The sequence below is a fragment of the Uloborus diversus genome, chromosome 4 (genome assembly GCF_026930045.1).
Source record: "Uloborus diversus isolate 005 chromosome 4, Udiv.v.3.1, whole genome shotgun sequence".
In the NCBI taxonomy this organism is placed as follows: domain Eukaryota; kingdom Metazoa; phylum Arthropoda; class Arachnida; order Araneae; family Uloboridae; genus Uloborus; species Uloborus diversus.
This window is the reverse complement of record NC_072734.1, coordinates 161,621,293-161,640,898: the sequence shown is the minus strand read 5'-3', so window position 1 is coordinate 161,640,898 and position 19,606 is coordinate 161,621,293. Positions and strand designations below refer to the sequence as shown.

The 19,606-nt window shown below is 33.0% G+C and overlaps 1 protein-coding gene across 1 annotated transcript in view; it reads right to left on the bottom strand.

Moving 5' to 3' along the window:
• The window catches only part of LOC129221595 (la-related protein 4-like), a 195,145-nt gene extending 191,883 nt beyond the window's left edge, over positions 1-3,262 (bottom strand). The window contains exon 1 of the mRNA XM_054856114.1: positions 3,153-3,262. The gene's annotated coding sequence lies outside the window, so the exon portion shown is untranslated. The remainder of the gene's footprint in view (positions 1-3,152) is intronic.
• Between the last annotated feature and the right edge of the window lie 16,344 nt (positions 3,263-19,606).

Sequence of the window (19,606 nt, the reverse complement as noted above, 5' to 3'; positions counted from 1 at the left end):
TCATACAATTCAGTTTTTTGAAATATTTTTTCTTTATTCATTATAAATTATATATAAATTCATTATTTATGCGTGCTTTGAAACTCGTGCTCTTGTTTTTCAACAGAATTTAAGCAGTATCACGCCAGTTCAGAGAATTTCATAATTTGAATTTTAGTTTTTTCTCTTTGCCATTTTTTCTGCGAAATAAAAGGAAGTAAATAGCAAAAATAACTAAAAACGCTATAAAGTTCTATTTTTTTGTGATTTTATGCATTGCATAATATTTAACCTAAAAAATTCTCAACATTTTTCTTACGAAAGAATTATCCGAATTTGTTCTACAGCAACAAAGTTTCAAGAGAGCAGATACTATTCACTTATTTTCTTGCATTAAATGCCTTTAAAACTTTGCCCCCCCCCCCTCGTTTTATGACACCACATTGTTTTCCGAAATTTTGGCTTCACCTTGTAGTGATATGAACATTTGTCATATACTTTTAAGCATCTTAAAATTTTGATGTTTGTTCAAGCACTTTATTCGAAAAAGTAGCTTGTTTATAATTATTTTATGAAGGAAATAAAATCTAAACAATACTTTTAACAAAAATTTAAAGTTGTCATTATTATTATTAATTAAATGATTAATTTGATCCTTTGGCTCGGGGGAATAAAATGTTTTTTGGCTTGATGCAGTCTGAATTATAAACTCTCATTTATGAATTAATTTTTATTACCTTTGATAATTTACAGTATATTTTTCAAATCTAACCAAATGGAGTAAACTGATGAAAAAGTTTATGTATGATAATTATTTTCCAATTTGATTTTACTTTTATTTCGAAGACACTTTATAAATACAATCCTGTTTAAAGTTTTCACACATATGTGCAGGAAATTTTTTTCTTCATATCCCATTACCATAAATTATTTAAATTGCAATGTTACGTAAATACATATTGAAAAATTTCTAGCTGTAAATTTTATTAATAGAAGTCTTTGAACAGGGAAATGCTATTACAAGCAGATTTCAATTCGGGGCATACTAAAAGTAACTTTAAAACAGAAAAAAAAGAACAAATTTGTAATAGGCTGTCATCTTTTCCCTAATTTATGGAAAGCTAAGTAGAATTGTACTAAATGTTGTAATTCTAAAAATTTTCTTTTGAAAACTCTTTTTTAATGATCTGAAAACATGATTGTGCATAATTTTAATTTACAGAAATAAGTGTTATGTCATTTAAGGGCTAAAACATGTACAAGATTGTATTCCCTGCCTGAAACATATCTTAAAATAATTTCAGAATGTATTCAATTTTAATTCGTGCAAGCACTTTTGTACAATTATTTTGTTATTTATTTTCAGAAATATTTTACGACTAGTTTTTAGACTTGCATTTAATTTATTTGTCCCTGCAGAATATTACCTGAAAAGGCTCAATTATATGAAAATAGCAAAAAAGACTAATTAACTTTTTTTTTCATGTATTGATTCAAAAATATTTATTCATTTGGTATTTCGTCAAAGAAACTTTTTAAGCCTAGAAGTAATAAAAACGTTATTAGAATAACCATATCAGCTAACCTTAAATTAAATTTTGCTCAAAATTTTATAAAATTGAATGCCATGCCTTATACATGTAAACATCAATAAAGTCATAATAGAAGGAAAAAAAATCAGATTAAAAAAATATCTAAACACATTTCTTAAAATGTCAAAATAAAATTTGGATCGCTTGCGAAAGTGGATGCTGTTAACGTAAATCATTCGAAGAGGATGAAGCTGAGTTCCGAGCAACAGGTCTGCTTAACCCGTGGTTGATTTCCAAAAGCTTACCATATGGTGGACATGTTCTGCGCTTTCGCTCCGCTAGAGGAGCAATAGGAGGCTTGCCATTTAATCGTTTGATGAATTTGAGATTATTTTAGCATGTTAGCCTGAGTTGTTAAAATAAATAAGAAAAAAAGAAAAGTCGCATTTTAGCGATCGACCGTATGAATGTAATTCAACCGTGAATGTAATAACTACAGTGTAGTTTACTAACGAGTAATAAAACAGTGGTTCATTTTCCCCCTCGCTAATAAGTAGAATGACCCAATGCTGTCTTTTAAACGAAACTATTATATTTACCACTGTATGGTTATAAATGCAATAACACTTTATCCACTGTTAAATATACATTGAACATATGTGCATGCGTTTTTTGCACTTAATATGCACTTTAGAAAAGTACACACCAATAAGAAGTTCTAAATGCATGTCAGTAATAATATAGTACGTATGGATTAGTTTAATGCCTTTGCTTTGAATCGAAAGACGTAATTTAAGTTAGAACGCTCACTAATTACATATTTATTCGAATACTCTTTTCTTAAGCTCTTTCCGAAAAAGTATTTCAGTAACCGCATATTTTTATCTTTATTACTCTCCTCAGTAAATGACACCGTATGGTTAGTTTCACTGCATGCATTGTACATCCGCTGAAAAGCTACATTACAGAATGGGAAAAACACCACGAAGAGAAAACCCTATCTCTTTCTCAGAAAGCGATACCTCAGTAACCGCATATTTCTATCATCATTACTTTTCGAGATATTTGCTACCGTATGGTTAGTTTTGCTGCACACATTGTATATCCGGAGAAAAGCTACATTACAGAGTGAAGAAAACACTGTGACGAAAAAAGTTCATCAATTAGTTTTTGATATTTCAGTAACCGAGAATAAATATCTTCATTACTTTCCGAGATATATGCCACCGTATGGGTAATTTCACTGCACATATTGTATATCCGTTGAAAAGCTACGTTACAGAATGAGGAAAGCATCATGAAGGGAAACATATCTTTAACTGAATACGCGATATTTCAGTAACCGCATATTTCCATCTTCATTACTCTCCGAGATATACGCCACCGTATGGTCAGTTTCACTGCACACATTGTACATTCGTGGAAAAAGCTATATTACAGAGAGAGGAAAACCAGCGTGAAGGAAAAGACCCATCTCTGTCTAATTGAGCATGCGATCTCAATACACCACGAAACGTTTCGTCCCGTGCAGGAATATCCAAATTCTGCAACCACCTGCCCGTCGCGAGGCAGCGTATGGTAAGGAGCAAGCGGAAGCTCCTGCCCCCGTAGTGTCAACAAGAATCGACAAGTGTCTCCTACCTTTTGAATGATAAAACATCTCGGACTGTAGGCGCAACAGATGTAAGTATCCTGGGCCGATGCCTCTGGCCTGCTTCCTCCGAGATGCGGCGGGGGGAGAGGGGAGGGGTGATGCTGCGGCCGCCTAGGGTAGGCGCTGTTGCGGGCCGTCGCTGCCTCCGAGTGCCCACAAGCACCTGTTAAGGAGCGGCTCCATTTCATCCTGCTAGACTGAAGACTGACGGCCACCTGCTCCGAGGAGAAAGATGGGGGATGATTGTCGCCAAGGACGCGCGCCAAATTACGCCATCCAATATTTTGCTTTTCCGGAGCGGATTTTTATTCAATTATTTTATTTTTTGAGACTTGTGCATAAAAGATCGGCAACAGGTGATATCAGCATTTTTCCTTTTTATTTGGCAGACGTAAACGAAATCGTTTGTTTTCAATGAAGTTCGTGAAATTTTAATGTTTGCTCATTCGCTTCCGTGCGTTAGTAACGAGGCTGGGAAGTGTGTTACTGTCGGAATGTGCTGCTCTTAAATATCCGAGTGATGAAATGCGGTATCATGAAGTTGAATGAAGTATCGACTCGGACAGGAAAAGAGTTTTCATTATCATTTTTAAAGCACTTTTGTAGGTGCATAACAAGAAGATTTTTTCTTTCCTTTTTTATATCTACAAACTGAGATACCGCTGGGCTTTTTTTTTTCAAGGCGTAAATATACTCCTTGATACTTTTTAGAAAATTGAAATTCATTTTGAGAGAGTGAAATACACATAATAAGTGGACAGTAATAGTGATCAGTTCCATAAAAAAGTAAATATGAAGAGGAAGATGGTTGTGAAATAAGAGAAGTGTCTTTTATTTTCAACATTTCAGAATGTTTGAAATTAGGTACTTATAAAAAAAACATTCAAATGTAATATTTCAAGAATCTCAATTGCGTTTTTTTTTTCTTTTTCATTTTCAACGATGTTAAATTTTGTTTAAAATACATAGATTAAAAATACGCATGTCTAAATAATTGAGACTCTTTCCGAATTTCGATGAGTGACATACGCTAATAGGGGCGTTATAAATATTGTATATGTGCAAACAAAAATGACTGTTTAGCATTTTTCAAAGAGAACCTTCCTTTGAAAAATGCCTGAACAGTAAGTAAATAAAATGGCGATCAATGATAATGTTTGTAGGTTCCGATGTTCATTTCATAGATAATTTTGTGCACTAAGGTTTTGTTACTCACTTTTCGGTTTCACTAAAAGCGTGATTTAAGTTAACATTACTTCAAAGAATCAGTTCCTTGTCTAACCGATCTAGCTATTATATATTGATATGTTTTAAAAAAAGTACATAAATTCTTTCTCGTTTATGACATTTTTCAATGTTTAATTTTCCAATTCTGATAAAAGATATTTTTCCTTATAAAAATAGTGTGTAATTGTTTTTAGAAACCTTGTGAAACATTAATTATATAGTGCTTCCCAAATTAGAAACTAATAAAATTCACATACAGTGAATGTGCTAAAATCAAACTAGAACTTAAACTACGTGTAGATATTTGAAACATTATCGAAAATGCTTTGCGATGAAATGCGAATAAAATCAATAATACACATAAATAAAGAGCAAATTCTGAGAGAAAAAATCCGTCATCCCGATTTCTGCTGCATTGGCGTCTATTATTAGTTTTATGCATATGTATTAATATATTTTCTTCAAATTGGCTTGTGGCTTTTTTATAATTTGTTGTGAAGTCAACCTGACACTGTTTGTCACCAAATTTGGCAACACATTTAAAAATTCGCTGTTAAATCATAGCCTAGTTCGTTACCAAATGCCAAGCAGCGTCCATGTCTACCGGGCTCTTCCCGCTACTCAGCAGCAGGCGGGGAGATTAAGACTTCATAATAACCCCTCTAGTTATTCGTTTATATATTGCTGACAATAATTCGACGCACTTTGAAATTATTAACCGATGTATATCATTGATTGTGAACAGCTAATTGACGTGTTTTTAAAATGTATTAAATTACATAGTGACATATTTTTTTTCACTGAATTTTCGATTGAAGTATTTACCTTCTGAATGTCTAGCACCTTGTATATGCATTTCTCCAGCGTAAAAGATAAATTAAACCTTTTATACCGTGAACTATGTGTTTTTCCTATGATACCTACACTTTTCTATCTTAAGATATATAATGCAGCAACCTTCCAATATGGTGTATAATATTGACACGCTTCTCCATTGAAAACATTGTACATTAGCGTCAGTGCTGCAGTTAGGGGGGGGGGATATGGGGTGACGCCTACTCCCGAAATATATGTTTTTTCTTGCATGAAAAATGCAAATTGGTTTCAAATCAACTTTTATTTACTTATTTATTTATTTTGGTGAGTCCTCCCAAACCTCCAGAACATTTTTTTCCCAACTACAGCACTACTTACTGTCTTTTGCTTTTTTGATCACATTTCCCTACTGTTTCCCTATTTTGTTTCCTTTCATATTTAAAAGGTAAATTGTCGCATATCTTACTGTGAAATGCCAGTTGAAAAATCCTGTACCTACAGTGAAACTTCGGTAACTCGACTATAACGGTAACATGACATTTATTTTTCTGATAGTTGGCCCAATGCTAATTTTAATGGGCAAAAACTTGACACACATTTTTAGAAACTACTATAAGTCGACATTCAATTGCTATTGTACTCCAAATTTTGCTACCAACATTCTTCTGTACTGACCTCTTTTTGGAATTTTACGCTGCGTTTTCGTGGACAGTCAATACATTTTTGGAAAAGTTTTTTTTCTTAGAGATCTCTATCCTTTTTCCAGGGGAGTCAGCCACTACACTCTGTGCTGTTAGTGCAATTCTAAAAACTTTGTAAAGGGTAGGATAAATGTATCCATGGAAGTCCTCTAGTGAAAGAAGGCACTGGAGGACATGCTTTGCACATATTTTTCACATGTTGTGAGTAGGACCTTTTATCTTTAACAGGCCTGACTTACAAGAAGCTTTTTCACCTCCTTTCAGAAATTATGGATTTATTCCTCACGAGGCATCCAAATAATATTAGTGGTTTTATTATGTACTTTTCAAAAAGAGAAAATTTATTTACTGAAATTAATTTTCATAATGTGAATATTAACATTAGTAAGTAAGTGATACAGAAACTCTTTAAGAATTAAAATAATGAAACCTCAGTAAGTTGACATCCGCTTGAGTCAACATGTTTTCATGTTCCCTTGGGGTGTCGGGTTATCGAGGTTCCACAACATGATCTATTTCAGAATTCAGCATTTCTCCACTTTGAATAGCGTTCGTGTTCGTTCACGCTTTAACTATTTTGTTTTCTTTTTTAAAAAGACTATTACCTACCATAACTAAATTATTCAATAAACAACAAACTTTTTAAAAGCTTTAAACGAGCCACTGGTATCTGAAATTTTCTTTTATGCGCAAAATTGCGCTTGTAAACAACTTATGCTGGCGAGGCGAATCTGAACTTACCAAAGTGAACTTTTTAAATTGAAAAAATAATTCTATTAGTAATGCAACGAACGAGAGAGAGAGAGAGCTTCACGGTGTTTTCCGTAATCAGTAATGTAGCTTTTCCACATATGTATGATATGTGCGGTGAAACTAACCATACATTGGATATAGCTAAAGGAGTAATATATTTTTATGCATTAATCGTTCTTTTTTTTAAATAAATAAATTAGAAATTATTATTTTTTAAATCTGAAACCATTTTCATTGTGTAAAAAAAAAATATATAAAAAAATTACAAATGTGAATCCCTATCTTTAACTGATTTTTTTCCCCTAATAATTGCTAAGATTTGATTTTTCATAAAGAGAAAAAATAATGCTGTTAAGATGTCAATATTATCATTGTCGAAAATATCAGTAAGCTGTAGTTTAAGTTTTAAAAGAATGAGAAAAAAAAAAGAAAAAACAAAAGAAACTAAGAAAAAAAGAAACTTATCGGCTTTTCCCACAACAAATTTCCTAACGATGTAGAATGTGTTTGAGAAACATTCATTGAGAGAAAAGGGAAGAATACTGTTATTCCACTCTGGGCTCTATTTGTTCCAAAAAAAAAAGGAATATATATATCTGTCCACATTATAAATGTTGACGTTCGTATGTTATTACCGACGCAATATTCTGGTGCACTATATTACGTACTCACGTCTAAAACTAGGATTGAGCAATGTCTTGAGCTGTCATGCAGTTGTTCCAAACCATCAAAGATTCTTTTTTATCAGTTCAATAAAGAATAATGTGAAAGGTTTCGATCTAGAAATTATTAATCTTGAGAGCTGAAAATAATTACCAGTCTATTGTAGTATTCAATACTGATGTTTTAAATCAAATATTTACCTGTTAGCACAAAATTGTATTGTGTTAGATTGTATTCTGTGTCCCGATAAAGGTGTTTCTTTTTTTAGTTCCTCATGATACATTAAATAATACGCGTTCGCGCAGTATAAGGAGTCAACTCTCAATAATTTGAAGTCCCAAGGGACCGGCTAAAACTTTCGAGTAATCGGTAGTTTGAGTTATCAGAAGTTCTTTTCCCAACATTCTGAAGAATCTATTTTTTTTTTCTTTTTCAGGAATGGTGCTTAATAAATAGGCAATAATACTTATAGTTTGTATAAAATATAATAATAAGTACTTAATAATAATAAGTTTACAATTCTTACCGATTCTTAAAACCCCAATTTCCTTTCTCTTGATTTTAGTTCATATTGCTTTTGAAAGTGTTTTTGCCTTAAAAATCAAAATCATTTAAATCATCCAGAAAATAAAGGCTTTTTTTTTCAATTTTGACCAAAATGTTAAGTCTTACAGATTAACCAGCAATAAAATTTCAGATCGTCAGCCACGGCAAAAAGTAGCCCGATCTGCTATTTCTCGCGTTACCTTGAAACACTGTGGTGCATTAAGGTGCACTATTGTAAATAAATCCCCCCCCACACAAATGTATTTAAAAGCAAAGCAATGTATTTAAAAGGGAAAAAAACTTTTCTTTAATTTTTATTTTGGCCGCATTTTTAAGCATAAAATGGAAACGCAACTCTTTGAAAAACTTCGACTTAAAAGGAGTACATTCGAGACATAAAGACTACTTTGTATTGAGAGCACTAAATTATTTTTAATAAAAACTTCGAAATGGAGGAATATTCGAGTTATAAGACTTCGATTTATTGAGAGTCGACATGTAAATTTAAAAAAAAAAGAAAGAAAAAACTTGTTACAATATGCTTTATAGTCCATATGAAACACCCGATATTAGAAATATTTGTTACTCCATAGTAACCGATTTAATTTAAAAAACACATCTAAAACTTATGGTCTCATATTGATCAATCCATTCACATGGGTGTAAAGTTTTTACTCATATGTATTTGTACTTTATTCCCGGAACTTTAAACTTTGGCTTTAAATTGTAATATATTCGAATGCAAGGAACCATTATAATTCCTAATATGAAGTATATCTACTTTCCAAAAAAAAAAAAAGTACTTGAAAGATAACTATTGCGGGTGTGACCGTACAGTCACCCCCTTTCCCCTAACAAGTATTAATCATTATTGCTTAAATACAAGAAAAGTTTTCAGAAAGTTGATACTTCATATTCGAAAATATAACTAGTATGTTGTGGCCATTACGAAATTTTCTTCTATATTTTTTTTATAATTCTGATCCCTTCTCAGGAAGCAATATTCCCAACAAAAACAAAAATACACGTGCAAAAACTTGACGACCATCCCAATTCGCAACTTCAATAAACTATAGGGGGCGCTGCAGCTACTGTCTAATGGCGGATGAAAAAGGTAAAACAAACAAATGCCGTAACTTATAACTTGCATCTACGCTTCGTGAATGGCAGTAATTTTTCATCGTGTTTGTGGGAAGCTTTCTTTTCTGTTCTACTGAAATTACATTACACCACAAACTGTCTAAAGCCTGTAATTTACCCCAAAGAAAACACGTGGAATGGAATGTTTTACCTTTTTTTTTTAGTATTGTTAACCACCGCAAAGTAGCGTATTCGAGCTCTGGAGTTGCGAATGTCTGAATTATCGCAAAATCAAAGCAAAGAGCGAAAATTGAAAGTTATTTTAAAAGGCTTGCTTGAATTAATTACGAATATTTTATTTGTTAACAAACATAAGATGGCAACAGTAAAAATTTTTAAATCATTTTGAGATAATATTTCCGATTATTTCTATACAATTAAAATCACGAGAAATACGCAGACGACAGTTTATTAAGATTTATATTTCTTATTGTTGCATTAATAAAGCTATTTTTATTCGAAAAAAAAAATAAATAAAAAAATCAGCACCTCTTGGAACAATTGGCGCTAAAATTTAACCAACGCCTGTTTACATATACGGATTCACATTTATTCCCAATTTCATCAGAACGTAGCATTACTTTTTTAGATATGGCACTCACAATAGAAAGAAAGAACGTTCGATTGCGCCACTCCCTTTTTAGCTGTTGGCACCGAAATAAAATCGGCTCTTATAATCTCTAAGGGCTACTTGTCGATAAATTTTTGTTTAATTCCCTTCGTTTTTTATCGAGATAAAGCAGTCACAATTGACGACAAAAACGTTCTATAACTCAACCCCCGTTTGAGCTATTGACACAAAAATTGAATAAGCATCTGTTCCTGTTAGGGGCAACATATGGACCAAATTTTGTTTGATTCCGCCAGTTACTTCTTGGGTAATAGCAAGTACGCATAACTCAAGAAACGTCCCACTGCTCCACCCCCCTTCGAGGAATTCGCGCCAAAAACCAATGGGCACACGTTCACATAGGGGCACATAGGTGCACCAAATTTCGTTCGATTTCATGCGGTAGTTTTTGCTGTAGAGTGGCCGCAAAAACTGGTCACACATACGTGACACACACACACAGACAGACAGACATTTTCCAAAAATGGTCGAAATGAACTCAGCACACCTCAAAACGTCCGAATCCGTTAAAATTCGAAATTCGAAAATTTGCACGAATTCAATACTTTCTTCTATATTTAGATATAGAAGAAAGTAAAAAGTAAAGGGCTAAGTTTAAAATTCCGGGAATAAAGTGTACATAGTACATGCGTAAAAACGAGTTGTTTGTACAAATTGCACAATATGTAAACTTTTAAAGTATTTTTTTCTTACTGCCCGAGGTATGGGTATTTGAAAAACAGTTCTTTTTGCCGTATTTCGACTATCTTGGATTTGTCACTACGTACTGGCAAAATTTGCAATTACTTGAGAAATAATGGTTCACGTTCAGCCATTTTGGTACCAATATCAAGCTAACCAACATCAAACTATTTATATGAGAAAAATCAGTCAAGTGTTAGAATAAAGTAAAGTACTGTCGTTTTTCTTTTGCCGAAATCTCCCGGGAATTTGCGCATGCGTCAGGTCTGCCCTGATTTGATCACAATATTGATGGAAACCTAGAAGAAAAAAATGCAAACTAACATGTTCAGAAGTTCTGCCTAAGTAGCGTTGAAAAAGACAGAGATAACAAGTGCTAGCAGAAAGGACCCATCTTCAACCTGTCGCCCCTTTTAAGATGGAACCTATCCCAAGTGCTAGCCTTCGCTTTCGAGAATGGACATTCTCTCATTGAAAATGAGAAATAAACATTTTCAGAACTTAGTAATTTTTAACATTATTGAAGAATCGAAGATTGCCAAAATTTTGTAAAAATAACCGTTTTCCGACTGAACAGTGAACAAATCTCAATCAATAATGGACAAAATGTTTTACAAATAGATTGACCTTTGAGCGTTTCACCGCTATAAGTTTTAGAGGTAATTTTTCGAAAAAAATTATTTTGCCGTGAAGGAACACTCATTGGGTGTTTGTTTCGGGAATGACTAATAAATCTATATATTTTTAGTTATGTTGCTTTTAATAAACTTTACGGCAAACTTTATTTGTAAGAAAAATTTCTGCAAAAAAACCTTTGTGTAATTTTTGAGTTTATGAATGGATGAGCGATGTAATATTTCAAAATCAGAGAAAATATTGATTCAATGACAATTGCCGACGCAATCATTCAAGAAAGTCGCACTAACACTGCTATGCAGACTGCTGTTATTTTAAAATAAGAATTCTGTCAATGGAGCATCATCTGTCTTCTTATAGCAGAGCATGCGAACAATAAGGATAATATTCATTTGATTCTTTTCGTCTTGTTCTTGTTCTTATTTATCAGTGACAAATTGATCGGATGTGGTAATCTATCAGTCAATTTTTATGCTCTGAAGTTTTCGTTTTAAAAAATCGTTTTATTGACTACGGTAATGCAAAGATTTATCGCACAACGATAAAAACTAAATAACATTTACGTGTTTCGATGTTGTAAAAACTCTCCCATTTAATGCCTAAAGATATCAACTTCAGGATGGAATCATTCGAGAAGAAGCTTATTTCTTTTTAGTATTTTACACAAATATTATTTGAATCATTTTTTACAGAAATTTAAATTTGGTAGTTTGAAAAAAAAAAAAGTACTTCAGACACTATCAATCATTGCATTTTTTTAATAGTTCAAACACATTAAAAATATGATTTAATAAAAATGAAACACACTCACTGGCCAATGAATTTGAAACCTTTGAGATTTGCATTTGAATGCATACTAGGAATGAAGTACGCATTTTTTTTTTATATGACGTGAGTTACTGTTCTGCTGGCGTGGAAGTGGTGCCCTGGTGTTCTTCAAGGGTAAACAAACAGCCATGCGATACCTATATATACTGGCAGATAAAGTGCACCTTGCAACGTTGCATTTTTATCTTAATGGCGACGGATACTTCATGGACGATAATGCAACTTTACATCGTGCCAGAAGTACTGAAAATCGGTTTGCTAAGCATAGTCTGACTTCCAACACCTTCCCTGGCCACCGCGTTGCCCGGATCTTAACTCCATAGAAAATGTGTGGGATATGGTGGAAAGACGCACCCAGAGAGCACTCTGCTCTTCTATATCATTTACAAGACTTAAAAAGCTGCATTGCCAATGCATGGTATTCTCCGGATAAAAATGCACTCTAGAAGCTTGTAGACTCGATACCCAGAGCAGTTCTCCGTGCAAAAGGTGGTCCAATAAAATATTGATCTTGGGTTTCTAATCCATTGGCCAGTGAGTGTAATAGACTGAATAACTAGAGTTAAACTACTTCTGAAAAAAAGTTTATTTTAAAAACTTTTAAGTTCTAAAAAATTTGACGGCGGAAAAAGCTGTGCAGAAAATAAGGAAGGCTGTCTAAATCTGATTTCAGTAACCACTTAAAAAATAATTCACTCTTTTACTATCCATCCAAGTTATAAAAATGGATTTGGAGATCAAAATATTGACATTTTAAGCTTGACAATAGAAGTTTATGATGTTTACACGAGAAAGGATTACAATTTTTCACATTTCTAAAAGTCTCATATTTCTAAAATTTCTTTTTAGGGAAACGATCGGTTACGATAAGACCTAAGTTCTGAAATATGAAGAAACAAGTTGGGATACGGCGACTGATGATCTCTGCCTTGACTCCGATTCCTTGTTCTGCCCTAAACTGTTGTATAAATTCATGAGTCTGTAAACGAAGATCAAATCTCACACAACTGTACTTACTGAGCTATATGATCAATTACAGTGCTATCTGGTAAGACTAAGATTACTTTTGACGGTCGGCGTTAAAACACATTTTGTCCACTGCTTGACTTTGAATTCTAATTGCCATTGTTGCTAATTCACAGAAAGCAATGATAAAGGGAAATTACGTACCAGAGAGGTTTTGGCGTATCTTTGATGGAGTCATATCATAAAAACAAAATATCCTCAAGAAGTGTGTTTGAAGTCTTTTTATTTCACAACCGGCATGAGAAATGCGCCAATAAGTAGTTTTTTACTACACTGCAAACCATCAGAAACCTTTTCAACATTTTTGAACATGAACTTGTGTCCTTTTTTTCAGAACATTTTAAAGGACTCCTTTTGGATCAATTTTCAAAACTTTTCTCAGAATACCTGTTTGGTTAAGGACTCTTTTAACACTGTAAAGATACAGAATAAATACATAGAATTTCTATTTCACTTATTGTGCAATATGAGTGCACTTACTCATATTGATTATTATTTCTTATTTATTTAAAAATACAGGGTTGTTATAAAATAAGGTGTGGTGTTCAGAGCCCTCTAGCAAGTGAATTATTGGACGAAACATTGCCAAATTTCATGAGCGTACATAGCAGACCATGGGATTTCGATTTCTGCAATAAAAAAAAAACAGTAATAAAATTCACCACCAGGGGGATACTTGCGAAAACTGAAGAATTAAATGCTAAAAAATTCAGCACACATCAAGTTTTTAACTACAAATATTTGTTGCTTTCAAATAAGGTTCAATTAAACCAACAAGAAATTTCAATTCGTAACAAGAGAAGAATAATACTAAAAGTCGTCGCGAAGAAATTTTGGCGCGGAAGCTAGGATTTCTTCTCGAACAATATTCATATAAGATGGTTGCATCACCCCACGTTGATCTTTAGGTACTGAGTGTACGGCGACAACATTTCTCATTTCTTTGATAGCAGATTTATTAGTCTTGTATTTCCTACGGTATGACCACCGTGGTCGCCCTATCTTTCACCTTGTGACATTCCGCCATGGGGATTTGTTAATGGTGTTGTGTTTCTACGACATGTTCCCGATGTCTCAACTTTGAAAACTCGAATAATATTGCAGATAGGGGAAATTAATCCCCCTCCGGATGTGTGGAAAATATTGTGCATTGTATGCAGTACATGAAAAGTACCTCGATGTTGGTCATATTTAACCTAATTTGTTAGTAAGAATCATATTTTGGGAATAAAATTGATGCATATTTTGGCAGTTAGCATTTAATCCTTCAATATTCACAATAATACACCTTTTCAACGCCAAAATTTCCCCTGGTGACGATTTTTTGTACTATTTTTTTATTTCAGAAATCAAAATCCCATGGTCTACTGTGTACGCCCATGAAATAAGGCAATGTTTCGTCCAACACTTCATTTGCTAGAGAGTTCTAAACAGCTCACGTTATTTTATAACCGTTAAAAAAGTCGTCAAAAAAAAAAAAAAAAAAAAAACGATTTGCATAAAATTAAAAAATTTCGATTTAAATTTTCGTTTGTGTAGAATTAATTCACTCGCAAAATACGAATTTTAAGTTTACTCTTGCCTGAACTACGCTCCAAGTTCAGTCCAATAGTAGAAAAAACAGCTCATTATAAACAGATAAATTTACCTGAAATTCATGGTCTAGCAGCTTTATTCGAAATTAGGAACAAAAGAACTGCTTATTTCCACGAAGCACCAGTAATTAGACAAAATGATGTAATTTTTATGCATTTCCTAAAAATAAGATTATTTATACTTTATATAATACAAACCAAGTTTCATTTTTTGAACATCATTATTCACTTCAAACATTGCTTATGCTTTTAGAGCTGAAAAATTTCTCAAATTACTGTAGTATAGTTACATTATCTGGCTTAGCTGCAGTTTCTTACCAAAATGCCGAAGGGAAAATATTTTCATCAACTTCTAAGGGAAATTTTTAAAATATAAAATTGCACAGCTTCGTTAACTCATTGCCTCGGAAATTTTAGGAGTGGAAAATTAAATTGTTTTTAACTCGAAATAAATTTGGTTTTAAAGATCTTGCAGAATAATCTGGAACTTACGTGTTAGAAATAAATAATTTCTGCTTTCCGGGAGAATGCATTCTGTGCCTAGTGCATTATTTAAGAGCCATTGTCTGTAAGAATCAGGCAGTTTAAAGCATTTGTGATTGTTGACATTTTTAATTTTTTTTATTTTCACATATGTTGTTCCTTATCATAAATGTAATGTAAATCCGAAATTTGAGCTTCGTCTGACTCACCATTTTTGAGAAAACAATTTTTTTTTTGTTTAGGGGGCGTGGCACATTTTTGCCGGTTTTTCAAATTTGCAGATTTTAATGTGCTTGTTGCTTGAAGCGCCATTATTAAGACATGGATTTTTTAATTCCATATTACTATATGGTCTTGTTAGATACTGTTACAGCTGTCAAATCGGTGACACTACGAGGGTAACGCCCACAAACTCCGTTTAAAAATGACCGAAAATGAATTTTTTTCTATATTCAAGGCCAATTTTCTCAAAGCGCCTTCATGATGACACCAACATTTTTAGATCATTTTCTAGCCACACTTACATACATCAAAAATATGTATCAAAATCGGCGTCACTATAAGGGCACCAGCAGATATTGGAACTTTTATTCAATAAATTTCACAAAAACACAAATATTTAGAATCTAATTACAACTGTCGCCCTCATAGCAGATATCTGATACTACATTAAGTTGATAATCAACATGTTTGTCTAACATTTGCACAAAAAAAATCGGTGTCACTCCTATTATTTTTGGAAATATAATCGTTCCAAGTTAGTACGTTATGGCGGTTTTTTTTTATATTTATTTATTTAATATTTTCACACCCAGATTTTTTTTCGTACATATTTATTTTTAATTTAATACAAAGAAGTGTACCTTATAACATAAACAGCTTTGGGCAGCAAGAGAGTCTTTTTCTTGAATAGAAAATGCCCGTCTTGATATAGGTACCAGGTGGATCTATTGTGCATAACATATCTAGACTATTATACCAATACTCATCTTGTTTTTTTCCGGCCAAACAAATTTATTTATTCCAATTGCTCTTGACATGCATTTGACATAAACTTGCAAATGGTCAATTTCTACTCTTTTTCTAGGATACCATGTTTTCCCATGCTTTAGTGCTACAAAATTAGCAGTTTTCAATAAGAGATGACCGTCTTTCTGAAATTGGTTTGACTTGATTCTTAATGTTTTCTTCGTTTTGATCTACGTTATCCTCAAATTCAGTTTCAGATTCTGAATGTTCGCTTTCTTCAATATTCTCATTTGATGTATTGATAATGCATTCGTTTTTTTGTTTCTTCCATCGAAAAAAAAGGATAGGATTTGTTTCATAGTACAATACTCTGAAGCAACGAACAGTTTTTTCCCCGTTACAAACTGCATTTCTCATCTAGTGTGCAACTTGACAGGAATGTTGTTTTTTCCCAGTATTTTCACCAATCGTAAATTGTTCTTATAAATACTCCTTCTGCTTTGAAGTGAACTTGAACTGAGCTCGTAAAGATAGGGACCATCCAATTTCATTAAATTGAACTTTTGGCAATGCAGGGGTATTTATTAGTTGAAAATTTGAAGCATTTATATAAGATGTTTGTAAGAGCTTCTCTCTATACATCTTTCGTATAAAATCCATTTGCAAGTTGAGGTCAAATGTATGTCAAGAACAATTGGAATAAATAGATTTGTTTGGCCGAAAAAACAAGATGAGTATTGGTATGATAATCTAGACATATTATGCACAATACATCTGTCTGTACCTATATCAAAACGGGCATTTTCTATTCAAGAAAAAGACGCTCTTACTGCCCAAAGCTATTTATGTTAAAAGATACACATTTTTGTATTAAATTAAAAATAAATATGTTCAAAAACACTATCTGGGGGTGAAAAGATTAAATAAATAAATATAAAAAAACGCCATAACGTACTAACTTCGAACGATTATATTTCCAAAAATAATAGAAGTGACACCGATTTTTTTTGTGCAAATGTTAGACAAACATGTTGGTTATCAACCTAATTTAGTATCAGATCTCTGCTATGAGGGCGACAGTTGTAGTTAGATTTTAAATATTTGTGTTTTTGTGAAATTTATCGAATAAAAGTTCCAATATCTTCTGGCGCCCTTATAGTGACACCCATTTTGATACATATTTTTGATGTATGTAAGTGTGTCTAGAAAATGATCTAAAAATGTTGGTGTCACCATGAAGGCGCTTTGAGAAAATTGGCCTTGAATATAGAAAAAAATTCATTTTCGGTCATTTTTTAACGGAGTTCGTGGCCGTCGCCCTCGTAGTGACACCGAGTTGACAGCTGTAATAGTATCTAAGAAGACCATATAATAGTATAGAATTTAAAAATCCATGTCATTATAGGGGCGCTTAAAGCAAAATCTGCAAATTTGAAAAACACGCAAAAATGTGCCACGCCCCCTAAATTAAAAAATTTAATTTCCCAAAAACGGTAAGGCAGACAAAGCTCAAATTTTGCACAAACATTACATTCATGATAAGGAACAACATTTGCAAAAATAAAGAAAATTAAAAATGTCAACAATCACAACCTGCCTGATCCTTACAGACAATGGCTCTTAAATACGCGATTTCATATTTTTATTTTAATCAATAATGCTCCTGTAAATGAATGTTATATTTTTCATACACGAAAGAGTGTTTGAACAGCTGATTGTATGACAAAAGTCTATCAGCAACCGTACTCAATTGCAAAATGAACGAGTTTGAAACATTTCAAGCATCTTTCGTATTTACGCTAGAAGAAAAACAGGTGAATTTGGGAATATCATCAAACCAAAAGTTTAGTTATAGTTCCCCACATATTTGTTTACATGATAAGATATGTTTTCCACAAACTTGAATTTGAATCTCTAGTCATTGCTGCCTATTAAAATGCCTTTCCAAAATAGGGAATTTCAACTGTATCATTTGTGGCTCTATATATAGGGCGCTTGTGCGTATAAGTCCTACACCGATAAAGAAAAATTATTTAAAACAAACTAGTGAAGATTTATACTTAATTCTTTTTTTATATTTTTATCCTTAGCTCATCAGTTTTTTTCCTCCATTAGTTCAATATTAGCTAGAAACATGTGGATGGAACTAACATCGAAAACTGAAAATGGCGTTCATGAAAGAGTGTCAACCTCCCAGAAACTTTGGTTTGAACACGTATTGCCAATGGGGTCGTTTCCAAAAATTTTAAAGTATTTTTTTCTGAAAGAGCATGCATAAAAACATAGGATCTCACCATTTTTCAAATAATTTGTTTACGTTTAATACTTCTAACAAATTACTTAACAAATTACTTAAATCGACTCGCTTTCAATGTTTATGCTTCTGCCAATGACATCACAAATGATGAAATGCCATTCAGTGCTGCCATTCACAGAACAAAATACTTAATTCGCATTTTTACTCACGTGCAATGCTGCAGTGGCAACGATATGGTTGATAGCAAGCGTAGAGCGCAATTTTAATTCGCTTCTTGATTATCATAACATGGAAACGCGATGGAAAGATGCGCCAAAGAGCATCATTTGAGCCTTGTTTGAAAAATCGGACATTTTAAAAAATTAATTAAAAATAACTGTTGGGAAAATGAAAGTATTTTCTGGGTCCATGTTATTTTTTTGCTTATTCCATCAATTTCAGTGAGAAAAAGTACTACTTTTGACTGAAGGAAATAGCCCATTTCAATCCAGAAGGTAAATTCTGGTTGCGCTCTCACCTGGCGCAATGCTGAAAATCATCTATAATACGACCGCGAACAAATGACCCCTGTCAATCATTTGGGAAAACGAGTCCATTCATGAAAATATTAGAGAAGGAAGGAAGGAGGCAAGCCATATTGAGTTTAGCAACATTTTGGCGATGTGAAAAAAATGTACCCTTTGTATATTTTCGTTATGCGAATATTTAGACCTGCAGGGTTTAAGCTGCAGCAGTAACTGCATTAAGTTGGGAAAAAAGTAAAAATGACAGGCTTTGCATTCTTTATTGTAGCCCTGCGCTCGCCAATTTTCAACTGAAATGAACTATAGGAGGCATTGTTATCTCTGATCAATGGCTGCTAAAAGAAGCAAAACCAAGACCGACTTACGTAGGATCTGACCTGCCCAATGAGACATCTGCCTAAACCGCTCAAAATTTAAATGTTTTACCAGTTTGGCTACTTTCTTAAATTCCAAGGTGACGTATCCAAGCTCTAAAACCAAAGGCGCATTAGGTAATTCCGTTTCGACTTTCCTCTCCATTTCACCCCTTCACGAAAATGGACAATTCTGAAAAAAAAAAAAAAAAAAAAAAAAAAAAAAAAAAAAAGCGGAGCGAAGGGTCAACAGGTGGAGCACGGGTGTCACCTGGAGTGGTAATTTTTTTGTGCCACCCCCGCCCCCCGAAAAAAAAACTTTTAAAGTCTAATATTAACATGAAGTTCGTGCAGTTTTCAGAAACAAAATTTTACTTAACATAAGTTTACATTAAAATAGAAATTTAAATTATAAAAACTAATTGTATGTAAAATTTGTCCTAGATGAAAATGTATCCGTCTCCTCTCCGCAATGTTGTTCTTCATTTGCGATGAAATGTTCTTGTTTAAAGTTAGTGTAAGATGTATTTGTTAAAAATATTAAGACGTGAAAAATTAAAATATTTCATAAACTCTTGAATGTACTTTGGGTTTCACCCTCTCCTTCCAGAG